We start from the raw sequence: 6000 nt of genomic DNA on the forward strand, positions 1-6000 counted from the left end.
CCATGTGCCACAACTACTGAGCCTGTGCTCTAGAACCACAACTATTGAGCCCGTGCACCACAACTACTGAAGCCTGCGTGCCTAGAGCCCATGCTCCACAACAAGAGAAGCCACCACAATGAGAAGCCCGGACACCGCAACAAAGAGTAGCCTCCGCTCACTGCAACTAGAGAAAGCCCGCGCGCAGCAACGAAGACCCAATGCAGCCAAAAATAAATAAATAAAATAAATGTATTTTAAAAAGAGAAAAGATTACCTGCTCCTTGAAAGTTTGAAAGAATTCATTTATGAAGCTGTCTGGGCCTAATGCTGTTTTTTTTTTTTTTTAATTAATTAATTTATTTATTTATTTATGGCTGCGTTGGGTCTTCGTTGCTGCACGCGGGCTTTCTCTAGTTGTGGCGAGTGGGGGTTACTCTTCGCTGTGGTGCGCGGGCTTCTCTCATTGTGGTGGCTTTTCTTGTTGCAAAGCACAGGCTCTAGGCGTGAGGGCTTCTGTAGTTGTGGCACATGGGCTCAGTAGTTGTGGTTTGCAGGCTACAGAGCGCAGGCTCAGCAGTTGTGGTGCACGGGCTTAGTTGCTCTGCGGCATGTGGGATCTTCCCGGACCAGGGTTCGAACCCATGTCCCCTGCATTGGCAGGTGGATTCTTAACCACTATGCCACCAGGGAAGCCCTCTAATGCTGTTTAGAAGAGTTAGCTATTTAAAACATTCCTTGTTCTTCCCTGGAGGTCCAGTGGTTAAGACTCTGTCCTTCCACTGCAAGGAGCAATGGCCAAAAAACCCCCCAAACGTTCCTAGTTTATCCTATGGGGGCTTAAGTCAGCCCAGGGAACTCCATGAGGGACAGAAGAAATTTATTCTACTCTATCAGGCCAATTATTTGCTCTTCCTGTTCTTATTTACTCATTAGTGATATCCTTCTGTTCACCTGGTAAAACTTCTCTCTTCTTCTTATCCAAATATAGATTAGTTCTAAAATAATATTTACTGTGAAACGTTTTTCCAGGGCTACATCTAGGGACATGATATACTTAGGGGCACTCCCAGTACAATGGGTATGTGATGCAGATTCTTTATATATGCAGGCAACTTTTGAGTTAAAAATGTTCTGGACTGGGCTTCCCTGGTGGCACAGTGGTTGAGAGTCCGCCTGCCGATGCAGGGGACACGGGTTCGTGCCCCGGTACAGGAAGATCCCACGTGCCGCGGAGCGGCTGGGCCCGTGAGCAATGGCCGCTGAGCCTGTGCGTCCGGAGCCTGGGCTCCGCAATGGGAGAGGCCACAACAGTGAGAGGCCCGCGTACCACAGGAAAAAAAAAAATGTTCTGGACTTCCTGAGATTGACATTAATTTTTCTTCTCTGTTTCCTCTACATCCTTTTCCCAGCTATTGAATCAGATCCCCTGTACTAGAGGAGACTGCTATAAGAAGAGGCACAGAACTAGGTGAGGGGGTGGGGAGAGAGTGGAAAACTATCAGAAACCTAATTGGGAATTATATTTTCCCTGCCGCTCCCCCTCCCACCCAAAAAGGTCTACAGTTCTTCCGGGCCATGGTTTGAGCCTGCCATTCTAGAATGTTCCATAATGCAACGATTACTTTCCTGCAGAGGTCATGAAACGTAGACTTTTGGCTTTCCGGTCTTGCTCAGAGATCTTCTACATTTCAGTGAAATACCAGTCCAGAAGCTGCTTTGAAAGGTGTCATATGCTGTCCCCAGCCTCGGTTTAGGAATAACTTGTGCAAAAGCCACAATTGCTCTTCTTCACAAAACCTCTACTGTGGTTTTTGCACATCACTGCTACCTTGCACACAGCCTTTCCTCTTTCTTACAGGAGTAAGAGAAAGTCTTAGCACTAAGTCAGCTCTGTTCACATTTCCGGTTTCAGAGGAGCTAACTCTGAAAATGCAGTAATTTTCCTTGTTCACCAACTTTGTGGATACGCACCCCACGGCTGGAAAAGTCTTATGCGTCCTAAGCTGCAAATGACAATTTTGCTCCCAGTTGGGAGTAGATTTTGAGAAAGGTCTTTTGTTCAGAAGTATGAAAATAGGAGCATTGGTAATTGACATTTTGTACCTGGTGGCTACTAATGATGTAAACCTTGGAATGCTGGGGGCAGAAGCATCCAGTGTTGGAGAAGAAGACAAATATTCTCTCGACTGTCCTCCCATAGAGCTCCAAAGGCTGGAAGACATCCTTTCCCAGAATACACGTGGTTTGACCTGGACACAGAAATGTGTGATCTCTCGAAACACTTTTGCTGGACAAGAGAGATCACAAACGTGTGAACTCTCTTGTCTAGCAAATTAGCCAGGAATGGTCTTTAATTAAGACAGTGGTGCAGGGGTGTGAGAGTTCCTTTTTAAGGCAACTTCCTTAACTTCAGTTAATTGGCCCATAATTCTTTTTTTTTCTAAACCTTGCTCTTTTTTAAAATAATTAATTAATTAATTTTTATTTTTGGCTGTGTTGGGTCTTCGTTGCTGTGCATGGGCTTTCTCTAGTTTTAGTGAGCAGGGGCTACTCTTCGTTGCGGTGCGCGGGCTTCTCATTGCGGTGGCTTCTCTTGTTGCAGAGCACGGGCTCTAGGCACGTGGGCTTCAGTAGTTGTGGCCCACGGGCTCAGTAGCTGTGGCCCACGGGCTCAGTAGTTGTGGCTCGTGGGCTCTAGAGAGCAGGCTCAGTAGTTGTGGCGCATGGGCTTAGTTGCTCCGCGGCATGTGGGATCCTCTCAGACCAGGGCTCAAACCCGTGTCCCCTGCATTGGCAGGTGGATTCTTAACCACTGCGCCACCAGGGAAGTCCCCATGATTCTTTTAAAGCTTTCTTTTCTTGTCCTGGCTGTGTGGGAAAAGGTCAAGGAAGGGGAGAATTGTGAAAGCCTATGGGGTCCCCAGAGCTCTGCTCCCTGACCCCAGTGCTCAGAAGACCCCACGCCCTCCCTTCTCCAATTTCTTTGCTGGCTTCTGGGCTTCCGGAAACCCAGCCCTTCTCAGCCCTGAGAGTAGCCACACCCACACCCTCTCAGGCAGGGCAAGGAGCAGCCTGCCCTCTGGGAGCCCCCCAGCACACACACACAAGGCCTTGTGGGAAGGTGTCACCTGTGTGGAGGGCGGTGGGAGGCTATCCTTAGGAGGGGATGTGAGAACTGGGGGTTGGGCTTCAATGACAGGCAGCGGTGGGAGTGTTTTCTGCCTGCCTCACCCCACTTCCTTTTTCCCATTTGTTTCAAGAAGTCTTCCTTCTTGACTCACTTTTGGACATTTTCTGTACTTCTCGTGTTCTCTTTCTGAACTGTGACCCTTTTCCATCCACCTTGCTGCCATCTCCTCTATGTGAGCATGCCTCTCTCTGTGTCAATATTTCTTTTTTTCTTCAGTTTAATTTTTATTGGTATGCAATTTTTAAAGGTTACTTTCCATTTACAGTTATTACAAAATATTGGCTATAGTCCCCGTGTTGTGTGTCAGTGTTTCTTTTCTAATTTTTGTTTTGGCTGCACAGCACGCGGGATCTTAGTCCCCCATCCAGGGATCAAACCCACACCCCGTTCAGTGGAAGCACAGTCTTAACCACTGCGCCACCAGGGAAGTCCCTTGTGTGTCAGTATTTTTTTTTTTTTTTTTTTGCGGTACGCGGGCCTCTCACTGTTGTGGCCTCTCCCGTTGCGGAGCACAGGCTCCGGACGCGCAGGCGCAGCGGCCATGGCTCACGGGCCCAGCCGCTCCGCGGCATGTGGGATCTTCCCGGACCGGGGCACGAACCCGTGTCCCCTGCATCGGCAGGCGGACTCTCAACCACTGCGTCACCAGGGAAGCCCCGAGTATTTCTTGATATGTCTTATTCCTTGTCCCAGTCCTATTTATTCCTTGTCCCAGAACTAAATAAATCATTCTGAGGCTGACAAACCCACCCATCGGCAAAGCCTGCCCTCCCCTTGACCCTGGATCTTTATGTTGAATGGCATTTTTTTTGGACAAGGAGCCCTTTACAGACTGACCTTGAACGATATCCCTTGGAGGCCACCCTGTAGGTGATGTGAGAGGCCAGCCCTGGAAATTAGCTACCCTTTACTGGGGGTAGGGGTCAGAGGAGCAGGTTATATGGAAGGACAGGGATTGAGGAGAGAGTGGGGCCTCTCCAGCAGCCCTGCTGCCGTCTGCAGAGCACAACAGCTTGGTCTGAACAAAAATGTTCCTAGTAGCAGAAAATGCTTCTAGGGAGGAGCTTGCTTTTGTTACATCCATTCACTAAAAAGGTACTGATCACCTACCATATACCCAGCACCATTCTAAGTGCTGGAGATACAAGGGCTAGGAGAACAAGACAGACAGAAAGCATTGTCTTTATAGATCTTACATTCTAGAAACTGCTCCCGGACCAGTTGTTAGGACCATGAGTGCTAGTCACAGCCCCATGAGTTATTAGCTATGAAACCTTGGACAATTCTCTGAGTCTCAGATTCTTTATCAACCAGAGGGCTATGCGGTTGAACGGGTTGAATGTGTTGATGGAGATGGAGGTGTGCTCTTTGAAGAGTATCAAATACCACACAAATACAGGGTTTAATTATTGTCTACCCTCCCCACTGCCAGGGCTTTTCAGGAGTATTTCCTAGCCTTGGATCTACAAGAAATGAAGGTACTCTGGGGCTATTTAACTTGGAAAGATTCTGTGAGTATATGAGCGTACTAGTGATTAAAGATAGGTAGATGGATAAATAGTTGATAGGTATATATAGATATATATATTTTACACAAGTAATACATAGCCATGTGGGAAACTTAGAAAATATAGACAAGTTAAAGCAAAAGGATAAAATTCTCCCAAAATTTATCACCCAAAGACAAATCTTGGGGTGCCTTCCAGACTCATTTTTCTACGCACATATAGACCACTGGAGAGCATAACCAGAGGGACCACATAGTCACCAGGCTTAAGAGTGTGTCCTCTGTTGATGAGCATCTTTCTCCTCATGTCTCGACTGGAGCAGCATTTCAGAAGCTGGGGCCATTTATTTCTTCCATAAAAGTGTCATGTTAGTTTCCAATGGCCTCTGTAACACAGTGCCACAAACTGGGTGGCTTAAAACAAAAGAAATGTATTCGCTCACAGTTCTGGAGGCCAGAAGTCTGAGATCAAGGTGTTGGCAGGGACATGCTCCCTCCAAAGGCTCCTTTTTGGCCTCTTCCAGCTTCTGGTGACAGCCAGCAATCACTGATGTTCCTTGGCTTGTGGCCGCATCACTCCAACTTCCACCTCCATCTTCATATGGCCATCTTTCCTCAATTTGAGTCCAAATTTTCCTGTTCGTGTAAAGACATCAGTCGTTGGATTAGGGCCCATCCTAATTCAGTATGGCCTCATCTTAATTTAACTAATATCTGCAGAGATTCTATTTCCAGCTAAGATCACACTCACAGATTCCAGGTGGACAAGAATCTGAGGGGGACACTATTCAACTCAGTACAAGTGTCAATCCTGTTGCTTATTTAAACACGCTTCAGATACGGTTGGATCCCCCATGTCAAGAGAGAGGTCTCCAGGCATCAGTGACCCTGTGACAATAGGAGGCCCCAGGGCTTCCTGCTCCTCCCAGTCAGAAAACACTTGATGTCAAAATCCCTGACTGGATTAGATGTTGCATTAGATGTAGATGTGCTCTTGTGGGAGCCGTTCTAAATCCACACTGGACAAGATGGCACTGTTCACTGTGGGATATTGTGAAGGAGGAAAGTTTTCAGCTCCATTTATTTACAGGTGAACGCCTTGTTGCAGCAGCTCTCCAGGGTTGTGGTCATTGTCAACTATTAACTTCTGGGCAAAAATTAACATGCGGAGAGTGGAGGGCAACACACAGCTAACTGCTAACTACCACTCATAGGCACTTTGGAGACACTCTCAACTTACTTTTACACAAGCAGAACTATGGGAACATTCTATTTTTGCCACGATATTTGCACTAACATTGCATCACAGCGGTCCTTCTAA

The sequence above is a fragment of the Phocoena phocoena genome, chromosome X, assembly GCF_963924675.1.
Source record: "Phocoena phocoena chromosome X, mPhoPho1.1, whole genome shotgun sequence".
In the NCBI taxonomy this organism is placed as follows: Eukaryota; Metazoa; Chordata; class Mammalia; order Artiodactyla; family Phocoenidae; genus Phocoena; species Phocoena phocoena.